Raw genomic sequence first — 24,629 nt, 5'->3', positions numbered from 1 at the left:
ATAAATTTGTAACATATTTGACAGATAAATAGTTGAAATATTAAAAATATTTATTTATATGGAACTATAAAAAACCCCAAATAGCCAAAGCAATCCTAAAGAAAAAGAATGAAGCTGGGGGCATTACAATACCTGACTTCAAATTATATTATAGGGCCACGACAATCAAAACAGCATGGTATTGGCAGAAAAATAGACACTCAGACCAATGGAACAGAATAGAAAACCCAGAAATAAAACCACATATATATAGTCAAATAATTTTTGATAAAGGGACCAAGAACACACAATGGAGAAAAGAAAGCCTCTTCAACAAATGGTGCTGGGAAAACTGGAAAGCCACATGCAAAAGAATAAAACTGGACTACAGTCTATCCTCCTGTACTAAAATTAACTCAAAATGGATCAAAGATCTAAATATAAGACCTGAAACAATTAAGTGCATAGAAGAAGACATAGGTACTCAACTCATGGACCTGGGTTTTAAAGAGCATTTTATGAATTTGACTTCAATGGCAAGAGAAGTGAAGGCAAAAATTAATGAATGGGACTACATCAGACTAAGAAGTTTTTGCTCAGCAAGAGAAACTGATAACAAAATAAACAGCCAACTAAATGGGAAATGATATTTTCAAACAACAGCTCAGATAAGGGCCTAATATCCAAAATATACAAAGAACTCATAAAACTCAACAACAAACAAACAAATAATCCAATAAAAAAATGGGAAGAGGACATGAACAGACACTTCTCCCAGGAAGAAATACAAATGGCCAACAGATATATGAAAAGATGCTCATCTTCACTAGTTATTAGAGAAATGCAAATCAAAACTGCAATGAGATACTACCTCACACCTGTTAGATTGCCTATTATTAACAAGACAGGTAATAACAAATGTTGGAGAGGCTGTGGAGAAAAAGGAACCCTCATACACTGTTGGTGGGAATGTAAAGTAGTACAACCATTATGGAAGAAAGTATGGTGGTTCCTCAAAAAACTGAAAATAGAATTACTTTATGACCCAGCAATCCCTCTACTGGGTATATACCCCCAAAACTCAGAAACATTGATACGTAAAGACACATGCAGCCCCATGTTCATTGCAGCATTGTTCACAGTGGCCAGGACATGGAAACAACCAAAAAGCCCTTCAATAGATGACTGGATAAAAAAGATGTGGCACATATACACTATGGAATACTACTCAGTCATAAGAAATGATGACATCGGATCATTTACAGCAAAATGGTGGGATCTTGATAACATTATACGAAGTGAAATAAGTAAATCAGAAAAAACCAGGAACTGCATTATTCCATATGTAGGTGGGACATAAAAGTGAAACTAAGAGACATTAATAAGAGTGTGGTGGTTATGGGGGGAGGGGAGAGAGGGAGAGGGAAAGGGGGTGGGCAGGGGCACAAAGAAAACTAGATAGAAGGTGACAGAGGACAATCTGACTTTGGGTGATGGGTATGCAACATAAGTGAATGACAAGATAACCTGGAGTTGTTATCTTTGAATATATGTATCCTGATTTATTGATGTTGCCCCATTAAAAATAAAATTATTTAAAAAAATAAAAAAATAAAAAAAATAAAAATATTTATAAGAATTTGCCCTGGCCAGTTGGCTCTGTGGTATAATGTTGGCCCAGCATGTGGAAGTCCCGGGTTTGATCCCCAGCCAGGGCACACAGGAAATGTGCCCATCTGCTTTTCCACCCTTCCCCCTTCTCTTTCTTTCTATCTTTCTCTTCCCTTCCTACAGCCAAGGCTCCATTGGAGCAAAAGTTAGCCCGGGTGTTGAGGATGACTCTATGGCCCCTGCCTCAGGTGCTAGAATGGCTCCAGTTGCAACAGAGCAATGCCTAAGATGAGCAGAGCATCACTCCCTAGTGGGCATGCGAGGTGGATCCCAGTTGGGTGTATGCGTGCGGGTGTCTGCCTCTCTGCCTCCCCACTTCTCACTTCAGAAAAATACAAAAAAATTATAAGAATTTAAATGAGAACAATTTGTATACTTGTACTAGGATACAGGCTAAGATCACAGATGGGGAATTTAAAAATAAATATTAATGTCGAAAGAGATTTTGAAAAACTATCCAATTTTATTAGACAACAAAAATTCAAATGACTATAAAACACAATTTTTTTAGCCATTATATTGGAAAAGATTCAAACTCAATAATTGTGCCAGTATATGCAAGAAAGATCTAAAATTGCCATTTTCACATTGAGTAATGAGAGTATGAAAAGAAAATTTAGGTATATATCAAAAAACCAAAAGAATATTGTTTATAATTTTATCTACTTATTTTAGTACTAATAACTTTTTTTTAGAAAGGCAGGAAGAGAGAAATAGGAACATTGAGGGGCTCCTGTATGTTCCCTGACCAGGGAATCAAATCAAACCAGCAACTTCCATCCTCCAGGAGGATGCTCTAACCAACTGAGCTCTATGGCCATGACTTATTTTTTTTCTTTTCTTTTTTTAGAGACTGAGATAAAAAGGGACAGAGAAAGGAGGGTGAAGGGAAGCACCCATATGTTCTTCCACTCAGTCACGCATTCATTGGTTGCTTCCCATGTGTGCCCTGACTGGAGATGGACCCCACAACTTTGTTGGTTTAGAACGATGCTCTTAACTAACTGAGCTAATCAGCCAGGGCCAATAATTTTCTTAAGATATAGAATTAGAGATATAGGGAGTCCTTGGGTTTGATACATTTTTGTTCCTACGATAATGATGTAACCCAAATTTTGGTGTAAATCAAAACAAACCATAGCCTAAGTCACTTACCTATCCTAACACAGTTGTAAAATCATAATATAGAACATAAAAATACAACTATGCCACAGGAAAAGGTAAAGAACATAAATATAAGAGCCATGACATGGGCCAAAATGTCACCAAACAAAGCAAAGCAAACAAAACACGTGTGCTTTTAACAGTTTAAAATGGCATAGGTAAGCATACTGGGGGACACTAACTCCCTCACTCATATACTGTATTACTGCGTATTCTTCTTCTGTCACATGCAACCGAACTAGTTTGCCCAAATAGTTCTTAATGACAATACTAACAACGTAAGCTGAAACACTCACATCCCATTTTTTTAAAGTTTTTATGGAAGTGAGCATTGTAAACTTGAAATGTTATAAGTAGAGACTATCGTACCCTGAGGACCCCCATATATAATATATTTTTTATTTAAAATTTTTTTTAATTTATTCATTTTAAAGAGGATGTAGAGGGATAGTGAGAGGGAGGGAGGGAGAGAGAGAGAGAGAGAGAGAGAGAGAGAGAGAAAGAAGAGAGCAGAATCATCAACTCCCATATATGCATTGACCAGGCAAGCCAGGGGTTTTGAACCGGCAACCTCAGTATTCTAGGTTAATGCTTTAACCATGGTGCCACTATAAGTCAGGCTACAATATATTTTTTAAATGCGCTTATTAAAAATATTCTTTCAAAGAGATTCCAAGATGGCGATGTAGTAGATGGACATTCCAACTGCCACCTACCTGGACCAAATAAGATTACAACTGAATTTAAGAACAATTATTCTGAAAAACCAACTTTGGACTAAATGAAGAGAAGCCCATAACCAAGGAGTCACAGAAGCCACACAAGACTGAAGTCTCAGTGGGAAGATCAGACAGATGCAAGAAACGTGGAGCAACTGAAAAGTGGAGGCAAATCTTCCAGTCCTTGGGGCATTTATGGAGCTACCATCATCTTTAAGCAGGAGAAAACTGATTCTTATACACAGGTTGGTCCCTCCAACAATATCCAGGCACAGAAAATGCAGGCACAAACCGTGAACAGAGCAGAAGCTCCAGATAGGTAGCCTGTGGCAGGTTGCAAACAACAGCTGATGCCAACCCATAAAGACTCAGAACCAACACAACCAGTGGTGGGTGGCAGACAGCACCAATCCTAAACTCAGCTAGCTACACAAGCAGCACACCCAAAGGAGAAGTACAGAAGGCACCAGACATTGTGGAGTATAGATACACCCAACAACACAGACACTGCACAGTGTCTAATACACATGATCAAGGTTGACCCTTTAAGCCAGTCAGCCAGAAGGAATAACTGCACCCATGAAAGAACCATTGCATTCAATACTCACCTATAACAGGAGGGTAAATACCACACTCAAGAAGAATTCCTAGAGTAAGGAATTCAGGTGGCTTGGAGGTCAGTACCACCAAGTCCATCTTCTTCATAAACTCACCACAACAAATTTCTAAGTAGAACAGTGATACCTAATACACAGACAAAATGGGCAGACAAAAAATACAACCAAATGAATCAATAAGAGAAATTGACAGAAAAAGAACTACCAGATGCAGAGTATAAATAATGATTTTTATGATGCTATAGGATCTTAGAGCAACAATGGATGGTCATAATGAGAACTTAAAGGAAGAGATAGCATGAATCAAAAGGACACTGAAGTCATAAAAAAGAACCATTCAGAAATGACAAATACAATATCAGAAATAAAGACTGCACTAGAAGGTATCAACAGCAGGCTAAATGAAGCAGAGGATTGAATCAGAGATTTACAGGACAAGATAAACAAAAGCACAGAAGCAGAGCAACAAAAAGAAAAGAGGCTTAAAAAGACTGAGGAAACTCTAAGAGAGCTCTGTGACAACATGAATAAAAACATCCACAACATAGGGGTTCCTGAAGAAGAAGAAGAGAATGAACAAGGGATAGAGAACAAGTTTGAAGAAATCATAGCTGAAAATGTCCTTAAATTGATGAAGAAAAAAAGTTACACAAGTTTAGGAAGCACAGAAAGTCCCATTAATGAGGAACCCAAGGAGACCTCTACCAAGACACATCATAATTAAAATGCCAAAGTTAAGAGACAAAGAAAAAATACTAAAAGCTGCAAGAGAAAAGCAGTTAATTACCTAAAGAGGAGCTGCCATAAGGATGACATTTGACTGCTCAACAGAAACACTTGAGGCCAGAAGGAATAGGCAAGAGATATTTAAAGTGAGGCAAAACAAGAACCTACAACCAAGACTACTCTTTATCCAGCAAGGCTATTATTTAAAATTGAAGGAGAAATAAAAAGCTTCCCAGACAAAAAACAAAAACAAAATCCCCAAGGAATTCATTACAATCAAACCAGTACTGCAAGAAATGTTAATGGGCCTGCTGTAAAAAGAGCAAAAAAAAAAAAAAAAAAAAAAAAGAAATAATAGAGAGAAGCAAGATTGTATATTTAAAGAATAATATGGAAATAAGTAAGTTACATATCAATAATAACTTTAAATGTGAATAGATTAAATGCTCCAATTAAAAGATATAGGGTAGCTGCATGAATAAGTAACAGGACTCATATATAGTCTGTTTACAAGAGACCCACCTCAGAACAAAGATACACATAGATTGAAATTGAAGGGATGGAAAAAATATTTCCTGCAAATGGAAATGAAAAAAAAAAAAAAGCTGGCGTAGCAATACTTATATCTGACAAAATAGCCTTTAAAACAAAGGCTATATATAGTAAGGAATAAAGAAGGTCATTACATAATGATAAAAGGAGCAATACAACAGGAGGACATAACCATTGTAAATATTAAGTGTGCTTAATATTGGAGCACCTAAATATATAAAGCAAGTTTTGATGAAAATAAAGGGCGAGATTAATAGCAATACTATAATAGTAAGGGATTTAACACCTCACTAACATCAATAGATAGATCCTCTAGACAGAAAATTAACAAAGAAACGTTGGCTTTTTTCTTTTTTAATATTGACCTTAAACAACATACTGAATGAACTGTATTTAATTAATGTCTTCAGAATATGTCACCCCAACTTCATAGAATATACATTCTTTTGAAGTACTTATGGTACATTTTTGTAGGATAGACCACATGTTGGGACACAAAAGTCTCAATAACTTTAAGAAGATTGGAATTATATCAAGCATCTATTCTGATCACAATTGCATGAAATTCAAAATCAACTAAAATAGAAAACTGAAAATCATTTTAGCACTTGGAGGCTAAAGAGCATGTTATTAAATAATGAATGGGTTAACAACAAAATCAAGGAAGAAATAAAAGTTTCTTTAAAACAACTAAAAATGAACATACAAGAACTCAAAATTTATGGAACACAGCAAAAGCAGTCTAGACAGATAAGTTCATACTATTTCATGCATACCTTAAGAAGCAAGAGAAAGCTCAAATAAATAACCTAACCCTGCACCAAAAAGAACTAGAAAAAGAACAACAAATAAAGCTTAGGGGAAGTAGAGTAAAGGAAATAATAAAGATCAGAGCAGAAATAAATAACATAGAGGCTAAAAAAAAAATACAAATGACCTATGAAACCAAGAGCTAGTTCTTTGAAAAAGTAAATAAAATTGATGATCCTTTAAATAGACTCATCAAGAAAAAAAAAAAAGAGAGGACCCAAATAAATAAAATTAGAAATAAAAGTGGAGAAGTAATAAATGACACCACAAAAATACAAAGGATTGTAAGAAAATACTATGAAGATTTATATGCCAAAAAATGGACAATTTAGGCTAAATAGATAAATTCCTAGAAACATACAATCTTCTAAAACTCAATCTGGAAGAATCAGAAAACCTAAACAGACTGAGTACAACAAATGAAATGGAAACAGTTATGAAGAAACTCCTAGCAAAAGTTCTGGATCAAATGGCTTCAGAGGTGAATTTTACCAAATATTCAAAGAAGAACTAACACCTATCCTTCTCAAACTACTCCAAAAAATTGAAGAGGAGGGAATGTGGGTGGAGCGCAAAGCGCATTCCTTGCGGCTGTGGCTGATGCAATGCTGTGAGAATACTCCAGTTCCCAGAAGCCTCCTGGGCACACCCAGGAAGGAAGCTCACCCGCTTTAAGGAAGTGACTTACTGCCAACCACGCAGCTCCCTGGTCTTTCAGTCATGGGCTATGAAGGACATGCTGTAACATCCTATTGGCTGAACCCATGTATATGGTTCAGCTCGCTTACTTCCTGAATAAAGTGGATCTGCATCACTGAACCTGGTCCCTGGAGTCGGTTCTTTGCATCTCCATCATCCTCACGCCTGGCAGGACTTGTCCACAAGGGAAGACTTCCAAGCTCTTTTTATGAGACAAGGATTACCCTTATTCCAAAACCAGATAAAGACACTAACTACAATTAAGAAAATTCTAGGCCAATATTGATGAACATAGATGCTAGAATTCTCAACAAAATATTAGAAAACCAAATCCAGAAATACATTAAAAGATCATACAGCATGATCAAGTAGGATTTATTCCAGAGAGGCAAGGCTGGTACAATATTATCAAATCAATAAATGTGATTCATCACATAAACCACATGAAGAATAAAAATCACACAATTATATCAATAGATGCAGAAAAAGCATTTGATAAAATCCGGGACCAAGTCACGATCAAAACTCTCAGCAGAGTGGGAATTCAGGGAACATACCTCAACATAATAAAGGCCATATATGACAAACTAACAGTCAACATCATAGTCAATGGGCAAAATTAAAAGCAATCCCCTTAATATCAGACATGACAAAGTTTCCGCCTTTCACCACTCTTATTTCAGCATAATTCTGGAAGTCCTAGCCACACCAGTCAGACAAGAAGAAGAAATAAAAGGCATCTAATTTAGAAAAAAAGTAGTAAAATTGTCATTATTTGCTGACGACATGATACTGTACATAGAAAACCCTAAAGTCTCAGTTAAAAAACTACTCGACCTAATAAATGAAATCAGAAAGGTTGCAGGATATAAAATTAATATTCAGAAATCAGTGGCATTTACTTTGTGTGTGACAGAGACAGAGAGAGGGACAGATAGGGACAGACAAACAGACAGGAAAGGAGAGAGATGAGAAGCATAAATTCTTTGTTGCAGAACCTTAATTGTTCATTGATTGCTTTCTTATATGTGCCTTGACTGAGGGGCTACAGCAGACTGAGTGACCCCTTGCTCAAGCCAGCAATGTTGGGTTCAAGCTAGCGAGCTGTGCTCAAACAAGATGAGCCCATGCTTAAGCTGGAGACCTAGTCCTCTGCATCCCAGTTCCACGCTCTATCCACTGTGCCTCCACCTGGTCAGACTCAGTTGCATTTTTATATACCAAGAATAAACTGTCAGAAAGAGAAAGTAAGGAAAAAAATTCCCTTCACTATAGCAACAGCAACCAAAAATAAAGTACCTAGTAATAAACTTAACCAAGGAGGTAAAAAACTTGTACTCAGAAAATTATAAGACATTGGAAAAAGAAATCAAGAAAGATACAAAAAATTGGAAATATATACCGTGTTCATGGATAGGAAGAATAAACATGATTAAAATGTCTATACTACTCAAAGCAGTCTATATGCTCAATGCAATTCTTATTAAAATACCAGTGGCATATTTCAAAGATATAGAACAAGTATTCCAAAAATGTATATAGAACCAAAAAAGAACCCAAATACCCTCAGCAATCTTGAAAATACAGAGTAAAGTGGGAGATATCACACTTTCTGTTATCAAGTTATACACTACAAGCCCACTGTAATCAAAACAGTTTGGTACTGGCATACAGATCAATGGAACAGAACAGAAAACCCAGGAACATACATCTTTATGGTCAATTGATATTTGACAAAGGAGGTTTAAATGGATTAAAGACAGTCTCTTTAATAAATGGGGTTGGGAATATTGGACAGGTACATGCAGAAAAACAAAACTAGACCACCAACTTACATCATTCACAAAAAACAAATAAATAAACAAAAAAAACAACAACCCCCCCCAAAAAAAAACCACCAAATAGATAAAAGACTTAAATGTAAGTTGCAAAACCATAAACGTCTTGGAAGAAAACATAGACAGTCAACTCTGTGATATCTCTTGTAGCAATATTTTTGCTGATGTATCTCCACAGTCAAGTGAATTAAAGGACAAAATAAACAAATGGGACTGTATCAAACTAAAAAGCTTTTGCACAGCAAAAAACATCATTAACAAAATAAAAAGATAACCCATAAAATGGAAGAACATATTTGCTGATACATCTGACAAAAGGTTAATAACCAAAACTTATAAAGAACTTTTAAAACTCAACACCAAGAAAGTAAACAATCCAATTAAAAAATGGGCCAAAGAACTGAATAGACATTTCACCCAAGAGGACATACAAATGGCCACCAGGCATTTGAAAAAATGTTCAAAGTCAGTAATCATCAGTGAAATGCAAAGTAAAATCACGATGAGATACCACCTCACAGCTATCAGAATAGCTCTGATTAACAAATCAACACAGAACAAATGGTGGCCAGGGTGTGGAGAAAAGAGAGCCCTCCTGCACTGCTGGTGGAAATGCTGACTTGTGCATCCACTGTGGAAAACAGTATGGTACTTACTCAAAATATTAAAAATGGAACTGCCTTTTGACCCAGCTATCCCACTTTTAGGAATGTATCTTAAGAATCCCTAAACACTGATTCAAAAGAAGATATGCACCTCCATGTTTATTGCAGCATTGTTTACAATAGTCAAGATTGTGGTACATATACACAATGGTATACTAGGCAGCCATGAAAAAGGAGGAAATCTTACCTCTTGCGATGGCATGGACAGACCTGGAGATTATTATGCTAAGTGAAGTAAGCCAGGCAGAGAAAGACAAATATCATATGATCTCACATATATGTGGAATCTAACAAACAAGGAGAACTGAGGAACAGAATAGAGGCAGAGGTGGGGTCACAGTGAGCAGAGGGACAGCTATTAGAGAGGTGGGAGATGAGGGGATGGAATTAGAGAAGGTGAAAAGATTAATGAAATTATATATACATAACACATAGATACAGATAACAGGACAGCAAATCGCAAAGGGAAGGGGGGGAAGGATTTAGGGGGAGGGAGACAAAGAGGGTGTAGTAGGGGGCACATGGCTGGGGGGGCGAGGATGTTATATTGAATAGGACACTTGAATTCATGTTAACACAATAAATTTTAAAAATTAGTAAAAAATATTTTAAAAAGTCACAAATAAATGAATAAATAAATAAAAATGTCCTTTCATTAAAGAGAAACATTGAAAATATAGCATGAATTTAAAAGGATTTCTACCACTTTACAATGAATAGAATAAAGGCTATGTATTTTTTTATGAAGTTGATGTTGATATTTTCATTTAAAATTACAACTGCAGAATACTTTACTGTGAATGTAACATGTTTAATTCATTAGTTCCCATTGAGGGTCAATTTATGTTACCTTCAAGCTTTAATTACTTAAGATAATGCAGAACGAATATCTTTGTGTAAAGGCCATTTTGTATTTTTGCAATATGATAAAAATTTCTAAAAATGATATTGTTGGATTAGAGGTCAAATACACTTATTTTTAAACATTGTGTAATCTCCTTATGAGTTACACAGTTTGAATTCCAAACAGAAAAATATGATACTTCTTTTTTCCCATTATTTTTTTCTAAAACATGTTTTTAAACTTTAAATATTTATAACTATGAAGACTATTTCTTTTATTTTTTCTTTCTTTTTGTTTTTGCTTATGAGCAAGATTTAGCATTTAAAAATATGTTAAAGTGATTTGCATTTATTGTTTTTTGTTCATTTATTTTGCTAGTATTCTTAACAAATTCTTGGTCTTTTCTATGACCTTTTTTTTTTTTTGTATTTTTCTGAAGCTGGAAATGGGGAGAGACAGTCAGACAGACTCCCACATGCGCCCAACCGGGATCCACCCGACACGCCCACCAGGGGTGATGCTCTGCCCACCAGGGGGCGATGCTCTGCCCCTCCGGGGCGTTGCTTTACCGCCACCAGAGCCACTCTAGCGCCTGGGGCAGAGGCCAAGGAGCCATCCCCAGCGCCCAGGCCATCTTTGCTCCAGTGGAGCCTTGGCTGCGGGAGGGGAAGAGAGAGACAGAGAGGAAGGAAGAGGGGTGGTGGAGAAGCAAATGGGCGTTTCTCCTATGTGCCCTGGCCCGGAATCGAACCCGGGTCCCCCGCACGCCAGGCCGACGCTCTACCGCTGAGCCAACCGGCCAGGGCCTATGACTTTCTTTACAGTAGGTTTACAGTTGTTTGCATAAAAAAGAATGTAGTAATTAATAAATAATAATATAAGAATAAACTCTGTGTACTCACAATTGTTAATTTACTTTTGCCACATCCTGTATATTAAGTGCACCTACATTTTACCTCTGAGTTAAAAATATTTTTTGTTTATTTTTTAGAGAGAAGCAGGGAGAGAGAGACAGAGAAAAAGGAATGTCAAGCTGTTTCTGTGTGTGCCCTGACCAGGGACTGAATCAGCAACCACTCTGCTTCAGAAGGACACTCCAACCAACTGAGCTATCTGGACGGGCTTATTATTATTATTTTTTAATTTATTGATTTATTTTTAGAGAAAGGGAGAGATAGGGGAGAGGGAAGGGAAGCATTCATTTGTTGTTCCATTCAGTTGTGCATTCATTAGTTGCTTCCTGTATGTGACCTGACTGGGGATTGAACCCTCAACCTTGTCAATTCGGGATGATGCTCTAAGCAACTGAACTGACTGAGCTAATGAGCCAGGGCCAAAAAATATATTTTTTCTTTTTTTGTACTTGCTTGTCAAACCAAAGTTTTCTTTCCTTATTCTTTTTCATTTCTATGAATCTACTACCAATAATTTCTTTATTTCTTCTGAGTTATGAATCATAGTTAAGAAGATTTTTCTCTAATTCTACATTAAAAGGAATTTACCTGTTAACTTCTTCTAGTACATATTTGTCTTTTGAATTAAACATACATTTGAATTTATGCTGATTTTTGCTGGGAAGAATGGATCTTCTTTTAACTGTTCTCATGAAGATATAAAGTTGTTGCAATATGGTTTGTGTAAACGTCTATATTTTTCCTACTGATTTGAAATGTCACCTTTAACATATTCTAAATTTCCTTCTTCCTTGGGTCTGTTTTTAGATGTGTGTGTGTGTGTGTGCTTTATGCTGCACATCCATATTCCAAAACATAATGCTTCCTATGTTCCCTTTGTTAGAGGTAGGACAGGCCTGTCCTCATTGCTTTATTTAAAGGTTTTCTTGACTATTCTTCCTTCAAATCTCCTTTTATAGAAGTCTTTTAAGAGGGATGTGATAGTTTTCCTTAAATAAACATTTACTTATACACATATATTTTAAGCTAATGCCTAGTTATTTTTTTTTCCAATTTCAAACAGTGTTTCTAGCATTTCTCTAATTGGCTATTTGTCTATTTGAAGGTTATTGATCATATATATAAGACATTATTTTGATTATTTATTGATTGATTTTAGAGAGACAGAGAGGAAGGGAGAATGATAGAGGAGCATTCATTTGTTATTCCATTTAGTTGTGCAATCACTGGTCACTTCCTGTGTGTGCCCTGACATGGGTCCAACCCACTGGTGTTTCCAGACAATGCTATAACTGATCAGGCAGGACCTGAGACATTCTTAAGTACATTTCTTCTGTGTAACAAGAATAGTACCTGGTTGTAATATTACACTATAGTTTTGCAAGATGTTATTATTGGGGGAACTGCATAAAGGATACATGTTATCTTTCTGTATTATTTCTTACAACTGCATATAAATTTATAGTTGTCACAAAATAAAAAATAACTTAAAATTTGATAGTTGTATTAGACTTTAATTTTGATATAAAGACTTGTTATCAAGACTAATTTAGATAATGAATGTTTAAGTAATTTTTAATATAGAAAATTTTATAGAGATACAAGACACAATTATTATTACATACATTTTTTTTACAACCTAATTTTTGTTTGCATTTACAATAATGATTTTATTTCCTTCTTTTGTGTTATGTAAAGGATAATTGAGCCATAAGTCTACAACTTAGAGAAAGACCTTTACCTACCTATTAATGTTGGCTCTTCCAAAGTTGCTTTTCTCTCTAGTATTCCTTAGTTATGTATGCAGTGAATGGAGTAGGAATGTCTACTGGTATAGTTTCATTACTTCTTAAGATAACACTATGGTGATTTAGAAAATTAAATATTTATAGATAAAGGAAACCAAAAGTGTTTTGTGGTGAAAATAATATTTATAAACAACATGCAATTCCTAGAATCTGTGAAAAAAACTATTCAGGACATAAAAATTACTGTACAACAAAAATACTATAAAGTGATAATATAAATATAAAATAAAGGGAAAACGTCAGTATAGTTACAGATCACAAAGAGAAAAAAAACCTAACACCTATATATAAAATATAGAGGATGTGATTTGTATTAAAATGTAGGTAAGCTAGTGCTGTTTTTCTTTCACATTGTTAAAGTCCAGTGTTTGTTCACACAGTGTTCCAAGGGTGTAAAAAAAACTATTACTATAAATGCAAATTGATTTGACAAGTTTGGAAAGTAATTTGGCAATACTAATAAAATACATAATCACAATATCTTTTGATCTAGTGTTTTTGTTTTTGTTTTTAGAGAGAGAGGCAGACAGACTGGAAGGGAGAGAGATGAGAAGCATCCACTTGTTGCACCACTTTAGTTGTTCATTGATTGCTTTCTCATATATGTTTTGACAGAGGGCTTCAGCTGAGCCAGTGATCCATTGGGCAAGACAGTGATCCCTTGAGCAAGCCAGTAACCATGGGGTTATGTCTGTGATCCCTTATGGGGCCCCATGCTCAAGCTGCTGAACCTGCACTCAAGCCGGCAACCTTGGGATTTCGCACCTGGGTCCTCAGCATCCCAGGCAGATGCTTTATCCACTAACTTCCTGGTCAGGCCTGGCTGGATGATGCTCTTAACTGACTGAACTAACCTGCTAGGGCTGATCTAGCTATTTTAATTCTATTTTTTATCATATAATATAAATGTATATGTACTTGATAATACATAAAAATCTTTGTTGCTTCAGTGTTTATAATATTAAAAGACTAAAAAGCATTCAAAACCCTGTAATAGAGGATTGATTATAGTCCTACATGGAAATATCATGTAGCCAATAAAAACTGAAAAAAATCTCTACATACATACACATTTATATAAAACAAAATATATCTTTGACGAAAACATGTTCCAAAATAATGTATCCATAACATATTTATTTGTAGTTTATTCATTTGTGTGTACCTGTACATATAGAACACAAGAAATTATTAAGAGTTGTTATAAATGGGGAGGAAGATTTAAGGCTCTGCAGCCCAGGAGGGGAGCAGCCCTGCCAGCAGGGGAAGGAGTGCCCAGCACTGCCTCAGCTCACACAGCCACACCCGGACTATGACACCTGCTGCCCTGGTTAAGCCTCCTTGAGCCTGGGCCATCCCAGGTCCCACAATCAGGCGCGAGAAGATGCTAATGGACACATGCGCTGGAGCACCTTGTTGTGGGAGCAGGGGTTTCCAGAGGGTCTGCGAGGTTCCGCGCTGGCCTTCACGCTGAAGTTTTCAGGAAACCGGTTTCTGGGAGCTTGCTGTGCAACTGTCTGCTCGTTACTTGGCTCTTGCCCCAGCAAGGATGGTATTGTACTTTTGATTTGATTTCCAAGTACTCCTTTATAGGATCTAAAAATTTAACAGATGTTGATTTTGTACCTTGCTGATTTAACTTTAGTTCTAGCTATTTGTTTATAGATTCTTCAGAATTTTCCTGTGAAGACCTTCTTGGCCCTGGCCAGCTGGCTTAATGGATAGAGCTTCGGCCTGGCATGAGCTGTTTCAGGTTCGATCCTGGGTCAGGGCACACATGAGAAGCAACACTAGGCTTCTTTTCTCCTCTCTTTCCTCCTTCTCTCCCTTTTCCCTTCTTGCAGCCATTGGCTTTATTGGTCTGAGCATTGGCTTCAGGCACTGAGGATAGCTTGGTGGATTAGAGCATTTACCCAAGACAGGGGTTGCTGGGTGAATCTGTTGGCGGGGGGGTGGAGGTAGGGTGGGATCTCTTTATCTTCTCTTCTCTCCAAAAAAAAGAGACCTTCCTTATGTTCTGTTATCTTCCTTCATATGTAATCTAATTGTCTTAAATGTTTTCTTTACATATATTTAGATATACATTAGAGCAGTGTTTTTCAACCAGTGTGCCGCGGCACACTAGTATGCCATGAGACATGGTCAGGTGTGCTGTGGGGAAATTAAACATGGGTCCCCAAACTACGGCCTGCATGCCGGATAAGGCCTGCGGAGGCTATTTATCCAGCCTGCCGCCAGCTGCCTCCATCTGAACATAAACATTCCCCTCACAATCCCTCCAGCTATCAACGCTCACTGACCAATCACCTTCTAGGATTCATCCCGACAACTAGCGATGAACCAATAGTAGGCCACCTCTCCTCCACACCCAGGAAGGTCCCTGCTTGGGCTGCCGCTCACTTGTCATTGTGTGGCTGAGGTGAGTAGTTAAAGCTGGTACTCCTCCCCATAGTCCTGATTTCTAATCCTGGTCAGGACTGGAGGTAAATGTTGCCACCACTAGATGAAGCCTCAGCCTCAGCTGGTTATATCTATCCTGATGGTGTATATAGATATTTGACCTTTTTCTTTTTAAAAGAGGCCCCCACGGAGGGTGATATACAATGCATCACAATGTTATCTAACTTTAAAGCTAAAGTTTGCTGATCTTCCTTTGGACAGTTTTTGGTTATCTGTTGCCAAGGAGTTCCCCATTCCCCATTCCAAAATACCAACAAAGGTATTTTGACATTGCTCCCGTTTTCAACCACATATCTATGTGAGCTGGACTTCTCAAGCTTGACTGCAATAAAAACTAAAAACAGAGAAAGACTGAGAACTGTTGAGGAAGAGCTTCGTGTGTGTCTTTCTACCATTCCTGCCAGGATATCCCTTTTGTGTTCATCGAAACAGGCCCAGGTTTCACACTAAGTGAGTATAAATACATTTAGAAACTATATTATTAACTATATGTATAATATGTACTGTGTTAAAGTGTCATTTTGTGTCATTTTGGTAGGTGGTGTGCCCCAGGATTTTGTAAATGTAAAAAATGTGCCGCGGCTAAAAAAGGTTGAAAATCACTGCATTAGAGTATTGTAAATTTTTTCTGTAATCATCACACATATTTAGAAGAGTAAAAAATAAAAATAAATAAAAAGTCACCCCGCCTGACCCGTGGTGGCGCAGTGGATAAAGCGTCGACCTGGAAATGCTGAGGTCGCCGGTTCGAAACCCTGGGCTTGCCTGGTCAAGGCACATATGGGAGTTGATGCTTCCTGTTTCTCCCCCTTCTCTCTCTCTGTTTCTCTCTCTCTCTCCTCTCTAAAAATGAATAAATAAAATTTAAAAAAATAATAAAATGTGTTTTAAAAAAAATTAAAAAAAAAAAGTCACCTCACCCCCCCAAAAAAAGAGAAATATTTATTGTATGTACTCATACTTTGCTCTTTTCCTTATTTTTTATTTCTTTCTGATGTTCCAACTTTCTTTTATTGTTTTCTTTCCATTTAAAGAATTTTTAGGCATTTTTTAAGGATAGGTTTAAGGGCAAATATTTAGTATGTTGTTGTTGTTTTTTAAGGTTTATTTTATTGATTTTTTAGGGAGAGACTGGAACATCAATTAGTTCTTGTATGTGCCTTGACTGGGGATATAACTAGCAACTTCTGTGCTTCAGGACTATGCTCTAACCAACTGAGCCATTTGGCCAATTGTTATTAAGTTTTCTGTACTTGCAAATGTCTTGATTTACTGCCTCTCCCCCTTTTCTTTCTTTCTTGCTGCTTTCATCAGTTTTTCCTGGTCTTTAATTTTTGGAAGTTTGACTATGATGTGTAATGGCCTGTAATTTCTTTTCTTTTCTTATGACTGCCAGATGTAATTAGATTCTAGGTTTTCTACTCTCCCCCCTTAACATCCAGGGTAGAGCAGAGAGGAACTCCCCAACTTGGATGCCATGCTGGTTTGCTAGTTTAGGCATCTAGGGGACCTCTGTTGATAGTATCCTACCTGAGAGGAAGAGGTCACCTCATAACTGCTGAGCAGTGGTGGAAATCCTGATTTTTCTTTGACTTGGTCTGAAGCTACCTCTGTGGAGAAAGAAGGGAGACTTTCTCACTGACACATGGGGCTAGAAATATAGGCTCCCTCTGTGTTGTCCCCTGATGTCACATTAGGGGCAGTAGGGGCAGTTTCCACTCATTTGGGATAAGCATCCCAGCTCTATACTCTGACACCACCCTGGTGGATTTTTGGAGTGGATTATTATAGCCTGATTAGTGTGAATGTGTAGGCTCTTGACTTAGACTTTCCAGGGGGCTAGTGGCAGGGCCGCAGTTTTTCTTTGGTGCTTGCCTGAAGTCAAGGGTTTATTGTTAAAAGTCTTCTGTTTTGCTAACCTGGTATTTTCTGGTCTTTTGATAACATAGAAACTTTTGTTAGATTTTGTTTGTTTGTTTATGTCTACACCCATTGATGTTCCTGGAGCCTTCACCAGTACCCAACTACACAGTCTGATATGAGGCAAAATCCAGAGAAATCACTACTGTTCTCAGGTCCTGAAGACCTAGTTTACCCTATTTTCTCCACTTTGTCTTATGATTCTTAAAAAAAAGCAAAGAAACAGAATAAAACTCAAACATAGTAAGGAAAGAAGATAGTTCAATTAAATAATGGGTAAGGACATGAGAGAGATTTACTAAGGAGGATATATGGATGGCATATAAGCACATGAAAGGTTATCCAATATCACTAGTCATGAGGGAAATGCAAATTAAGACCGCAAAAAGATAGCATTACTTATCTATTACATTAGCTAAAATAAAACATAAGACAATATCAAATGCTGGCAAGGATGCAGAGAAACTGCATCTCTTATGCATTCCTGGTCAGAATATAAGGTTTTGTAGTCACTTGAAAAATAATTTGCCAATATCTTTAAAACAAATATTAAATATAGACTTGCCATAAGACCCAGGAGTCAGTCCTAGACATTTATTCCAGAGTACTTAAATTACACAGAATACCTGTCCATGAATATTCATAGCAGCTCCATTTGTCATAGCCCCAAACTAGAAACAATCAAAATGCCTAGATATGTGAATGAACTGTTGATACATGAAACATTGTGGATGATATCAAGGAATTATTATCAGGGAAGAAGCCTATTTCAAAAGATCACATAGTACTTGATTTTATTTATATAACATTCTATGAATGACAGATTTATAAAGATAGAAAGCATACTGCTAGTAGTCAGGATTTAAGGATGGTCTATTTCAGGGGTAGTCAACCTTTTTATACCTACCACCCACTTTTGTATCTCTGTTAGTAGTACAATTTTCTAACCACCCACCAGTTCCACAGTAATGGTGATTTATAAAGTAGGGAAGTAACTTTACTTTATAAAATTTATAAAGCAGAGTTATAGCAAGTTAAAGCATATAATAATAATTACTTACCAACTACTTTATGTCGGATTTTTGCTTAATTTGGCAGAATAAATCTTTATAAATAACTTACTATAGTTAAATCTATCTTTTTATTTATACTTTGGTTGCTCCAATACCACCCACCATGAAAACTGGAATGCCCACTAGTGGGTGGTAGGGACCAGGTTGACTACCACTGGTCTATTTAGTTTGTTAAAGTTGCTGTAACAAAAAGTCCCACAAGACAGATATCTTAAAAACAGCAAAAATTTACTCTCAGTTCTGAGGGCTAGATTTGAAATCAGTTGTGGGGAGTGTTTCCACAATGGACTGAAAAGAAATAATTTAATGCCTCTTCTAACTTCTGGTGCCTGTGACAACCCTTGGCATTCCTTGACTTATTGCTGCACAACTCCTGTCTCTGCCTGTATTTTTGCATGACCTTCTTCTCTGTGATTTTGTGTATTTTCTAAACTTCATATCAGGACAACAATCATTGGATTTAGGTTCTATCTTAAATATGGGCTGATTTTTATCCCAAGAGCCTTAACTCTTTCTGCAAGGACCTTATGTCTAAATAACATCACTTTCTGAGGCTCTGGATAGAACTGAATTTTTGAGAGATGCTATTCAACCCACTCTTTATCATCAGGGGCAGAATGTGAAAGTGGCCATAAAGAGTTAGCCAAAGACCTTCACACTGGGCCCTGGCTGGTTGGCTCAGTGGTAGAGCATCGGCCTGTTGTGCAGGAGTCCTGGGTTCGATTCCCAGCCAGGGCACACAGGAGAAGCACCCATCTGTTTCTCCACCCCTCTCCCTCTCCTTCCTTTCTGTCTCTCTCTTCCCATCCCGCTGCCAAGGCTCCACTGGAGCAAAGTTTGCCCGGGCGCTGAGGATGGCTCTGTGGCCTCTGCCTCAGGTGCTAGAATGGCTCTGATTGCGGCAGAGCGACGCCCCAAGATGGGCAGAGCATCGCCCCCTGGTGGGCATGCCAGGTGGATCCTGGTCGGACGCATGCGGGAGTCCGTCTGACTGCCTCCCCATTTCCAGGTTCGGAAAAAATACAAAAAAAAAAAAAAGACCTTCACACTGATGGAATAGAGCTGTATCTGGATTATATTGAGCATTACATGAGCAACATTTATGATGATAATATAAAAATTTAAATATTTATTGTACCAATATCAATATTCTGGTTTTGATATTCTAGTATAATTATGAAATATATAACCATTGGGGCAAAGGGTAGAGGGTACATTTAAACTAATTTAAACATGTCCTGACTGGTAGATCAGTTGGTTAGAGCTGGTCATCCCAATACCCCAAGCTTTTGGGTTTGATTCCTGATCAGGGTGCATACAAGAATCAACCAGTGAATGCATAAATAAGTGGAACAGCAAGTTGATGTTTTTTTCCTCTCTCACTTTTTCTCTCTCTAAAATCAGTTAATATATAAAATTTAAAAAAATAAGGGGTGAAAATATGTTATTGTCAAAGAATCATTTGAAATAGATTTTTCTTAGTAAAAAATGTTTAAATAGATAAAATATGCAAAAGGCTTTCTTCATGACATAAATCCATAGCATAGTTATATTTAGGTAACTGACTGGCAGGTATATATTCTGTTAGCAATGAGATTCCTTTTCTTTTGTCCATGTCAAATATATCACCAAATATGTTATGAAGAAGAATTTGGACCTGGTTAAGATTGACACTTTTGTTCAGAGAAAAGCTCCCTAGGTGAAATCAAAATGTCATAAAGGAAATAAAGCTGTAACAAAAAAGAACTGCAAAGAAAGGAAGAAATAACCGCAATGCTGGCTACAGATGTCTGTAAGAATGATGATGCTATGTTTTAATTCAACTTGACTTTCAAATTTTGTATTTACAGAAAGAAATAAGACATGAATTATTATTTTAAAAATATTCTTCTTCTCAATGATAGCAGCAGGCTTACACTGAATTTTTAATGATATAGTCCCATCCATAGTGTTATAGCATAAATATTAATATCAAGAATAGTATCCTACACTTACCTAGTAACTTTAATGTCAAAACATCAAAAGATATTTTACAGATTAATTGCCTCACCTATGTGGTAGAACTCAATAGAAATTTAAAAGTAGTTATAATACATTGCAACTTGCTCTCATATGTGAAGTACATAATTTATTTTCAAAATGAGGTTAAGTTTAAATGACCAGGATAAAAAAATAAAATAAGGAAAAAATTTAAATAATTTTAATAAATATTTACCAAAATATGAAAACCATTGCATTAGATAGACTATTTCAAATTCAGGGTATTATTCAGGATTTAAATATGTTTCAGTACAGTGGTCCCTCTTCTATTGCGGAGGTTAGGTTTCAGAACCCCCCCCCCCGCCCCCCCGCCGCGATAGGCAAAAATCCATGAAGTAGCAACCTTATACAGTGGTACCTTGAGATACGAACAGACCAACATGCAATTTTTTTTAAAGATATAAGCTACGACTCGGTTTGTATTTTTTTTTTAAATTTTTTTCTTATTTTTTTTTTCTGTATTTTTCTGAAGCTGGAAACGGGGAGAGACAGACAGACTCCCGCATGCGCCCGGCACGCCCACCAGGGGCGATGCTCTGCCCACCAGGGGGAGATGCTCTGCCCCTCCAGGGCGTCGCTCTGCCGCAACCAGAGCCACTCTAGCGCCTGGGGCAGAGGCCAAGGAGCCATCCCCAGTGCCCGGGCCATCTTTGCTCCAATGGAGCCTTGGCTGCGGGAGGGGAAGAGAGAGACAGAGAGGAAGGGGGGGGTGGAGAAGCAAATGGGCGCTTCTCCTATGTGCCCTGGCCAGGAATTGAACCCGGGTCCCCCGCAAGCCAGGCCAACGCTCTACCGCTGAGCCAACTGGCCAGGGCCCGGTTTGTATTTTTGTTCGAGATCCAAGTGAAATTCTAAGATAGGAGTCGTGACTTGGGAGGCTGCCGCTAGTTGGCGCATTGGTGCATTGGTCCTGTATCGGCAGTTTGATATACGAGTTAACTGACTTATGAGCTCGGTTACAGAATGAATTAAATTTGTATCTCAAGGTATCACTGTATTTATTTTATTATTTATATATACAGAACACAGTGCTCTGGTTGGTCACCTCCCACCCATCGGCCAATAGTGTGCTGTGTACAATCTCACGTGGGCGAACTAGCTAAAGCAGAAGCAGCTGTAGCTGCATTTTACATAGGTGTGAGTCTTTGTCTACTCATCTGCTATACGCTACATATTTTATTTTTATTTAATATTTTTAATATGTTTTAATTAATATTGTTTATATTGTTTTCAATTAGGCTAGAAAATGCTTATTTTACCACAAAATTAATAAATATACAAAAATACCTATATATCGCAAAATCCCATGATATAATAAAAAATCCACAATACAAAATTAGATATATACAATTTAAAAATCCATGATACAGTGAGACTACAAAAAGTGAGCCACAGTATGGCAAGGGATGCCTGTACCTTATTATTTATATTGACCATCTTAGTTAATTCTGGCTGCTATAAGCAAACAAATGACCATAGACTGGTCAGTGATTTAAATAACACATATTTGTTTCTCTTGATTCTAGAGGCTGGACAGTCCAAAAACCAAGTACTGACAGATTTAGTCCTTCATGATGGCCTTTTTCCTGGCTTGTATAGAGAGCCAAACCTTTCTCTGCGCTCATATGGCCTTTTCTTAGTACTCACACACAGAGAGTTAGATCTGTCTTCTTCCTCTTAAAACATTGAACCCATTATGAGGTTACCACTCTCATGACCTAATCTCACCTCCAGATGCCAACACATTGGGGGTTAGGGGCTTCAACAAATGGGTTTTGAGGTGACACAAATATTTAGTCTATAACATTGACCAGTACACAGTGTGATGTTGAAAGTGATATGATGAGTGAGTTAGTCAGAAATGAGACTTTGCAGTTTCTGAGCTTTTCTTTGTGAATTATATTATAATGCAATAAACTGAGAGGGAATGTTTATTTTGAAAACAATGTTTTAAGAGGACTGTGCATATTAACTTAAATTTTAGGCTGCTCCAAGCCATAGGAAAAGTTAATAACAGAATTCAGAGTATATTAAAGCCAGACTCTGTGTTGTGTCATTTTGGCCCCTTTATTCTTATTAACTACAGTATTTGTACTTTATTCCTAACCTTCAGCCCAAACTCTCCTCCTATCTAAAGTCCTTTTTGACTTTCCATTACAGGATGAATCTCTCAATTCATAATACTCTGTATAACAATTAAGTTATTGATTGTAATAAACTTATTTAAGTATTGATCTCCATCGCTAGTTAGTTAGTGCCCATTGGCGCAGCTGACAGCCTTTTGTTCCAGATCGCTTTCTCAAAGACGTTTTGTAGCAAACAGAAAGAGCATAAATTTTTACTGTTCAAGATAATAAAGATAATGTCTCTCTCTCAGGCAAAGGACAGATTTGGTTATAGTTCATTATAAAAAATTTGACTCCCCTAAATCTAGGGTTCTTCAGCTATGATTCAAACCCACTACATACACAGTATCTATCTGGACCACATAATGTTGTACCCATGGGATTTGGGGTTTAAGAAAAAAATGATACAAATATAATGTCCATGCAGTTCTTTGTGCCCCTGTGTAATCAAGTGCTTTGGCTCTGTCCTGGGAATCTCGAGTCTCTTCTGACGGCATCCATGAAACTAGAGCATGCTAACTTATTAACATTCAAGTAGAGTAAACTCTCAGAGCCTGAACACTTATTGATATTAAGTACTCAATAGTTGTAAGTTAAATACATTTCAGTGAGTTATAGATGGTAAAATAAAAAAGTAAAAGCCTTACCAATTATCTAGCCTAAAACTTTTTTTACCCATGTAGTACATGAGGAATCTGAGGTCACAGAAATTAATTGACTCATTCTCTGAGGTGATGATTAAAATATTTTTATGTAAATACTCAATCCATGTGTATTTATTAAATTTTATCATTTTTGTTTTATTCATAACATTTAAGAAAATTTATGATCATTAGATAATGACTATAAATGCATATTGCCATGTCATGTCAGTGGTGATATTTACTACTTGCATTTACAGCCACATTGGCATGATGATGTGTGTCTTTAATTATTCAGAATGATGAAAAATAAAAATAATTCCAATTTCTTTAGAAGGTTAGTTAGAAAAATAAACTTGAATGAATTTTTCAAAAAATCCCTGGTAGAATAAACACATACATTTTGGCAAATCTGTATTATCCAACACATTAAATCAAAGTTAATGATTTAAATTTTATTGATTTTTAAATTATGATCATATATAATTGGTAATTCTGTTTTTTAACATTTTATGAGCTAAACATAAGATATCTATACTTATATTTTTATATGTAAATAATATAATATCCAAATAATCTAAATTAACAGGGAAAACTCATAAGAACATTTATTAAAGAAATCTGTACATGTGCATTAATTTACTTATCAGTAACTTTGCACCAAGCCATAAAGCCAAATAAAGACAAAATATAGATTATCTTAAAGCCAAGATCATTTAGATCTCCTTTACTGTTTTTCTACAGAATAATAAAAAAAAACAAAACTTTTCTCCTGTTTATGAAACATTGATCAAGTAAAACTTTTACTTTTGGTTCTAAAGGATAGTAAGTGATCCGATAATTGTAATTCAAATATTTAAGTTTCCATTGGCAAAAATATATGCCAAAACTATAAATCACTGCCATATTATTACTGATTCTGTACTGCAGTATACTTAAAAGCAGCTTTGTGAACAAAAATGTTTAGCTAAATTCATACAAAGTATTTTCTTATGATAAAATCATAACAAACATAATGTTCTCACGTCTTCTCAAGCACTCAAAATATTAACATCAAAAGTGATAGTTTTGCATATAATCTCACCCTCTAGTAAAGTTTGTATAGTTTTCCTTTGGTTTATTTATTTAAATTATTGTTTTTCAAGCATCATTTAGTTACTCCATGTTCAGTTATTATGATACAAGTTATTTATCCTCAGATGTCTTCCTGCATGTCTCTACTGTCCTCTTCTAAACTTTTCTTGTTACTGTAATTATAAAATGGCAGTATAAAGCTCAACAGTCCCGAAAGTGAGTCTTAATTTATATAAAATGGATAAAAGTATAATTTCAACTTCTGTGTATTTTAAATTGATTTTACATT

The 24,629-nt window shown here is 36.4% G+C and overlaps 1 non-coding gene across 1 annotated transcript; it reads left to right on the top strand.

Annotated features, from left to right (window-relative positions):
- Positions 1-19,121: 19,121 nt before the first annotated feature.
- TRNAN-GUU (transfer RNA asparagine (anticodon GUU)) lies at positions 19,122-19,197 on the top strand. The gene has a single exon. It is a non-coding gene; the product is annotated as a tRNA-Asn (tRNA).
- The last annotated feature ends 5,432 nt before the right edge of the window (positions 19,198-24,629 follow it).

Source organism: Saccopteryx leptura, chromosome 4 (genome assembly GCF_036850995.1).
Source record: "Saccopteryx leptura isolate mSacLep1 chromosome 4, mSacLep1_pri_phased_curated, whole genome shotgun sequence".
NCBI classification, from domain to species: Eukaryota; Metazoa; Chordata; class Mammalia; order Chiroptera; family Emballonuridae; genus Saccopteryx; species Saccopteryx leptura.
This window is presented reverse-complemented; position numbering and strand designations above follow the sequence as displayed.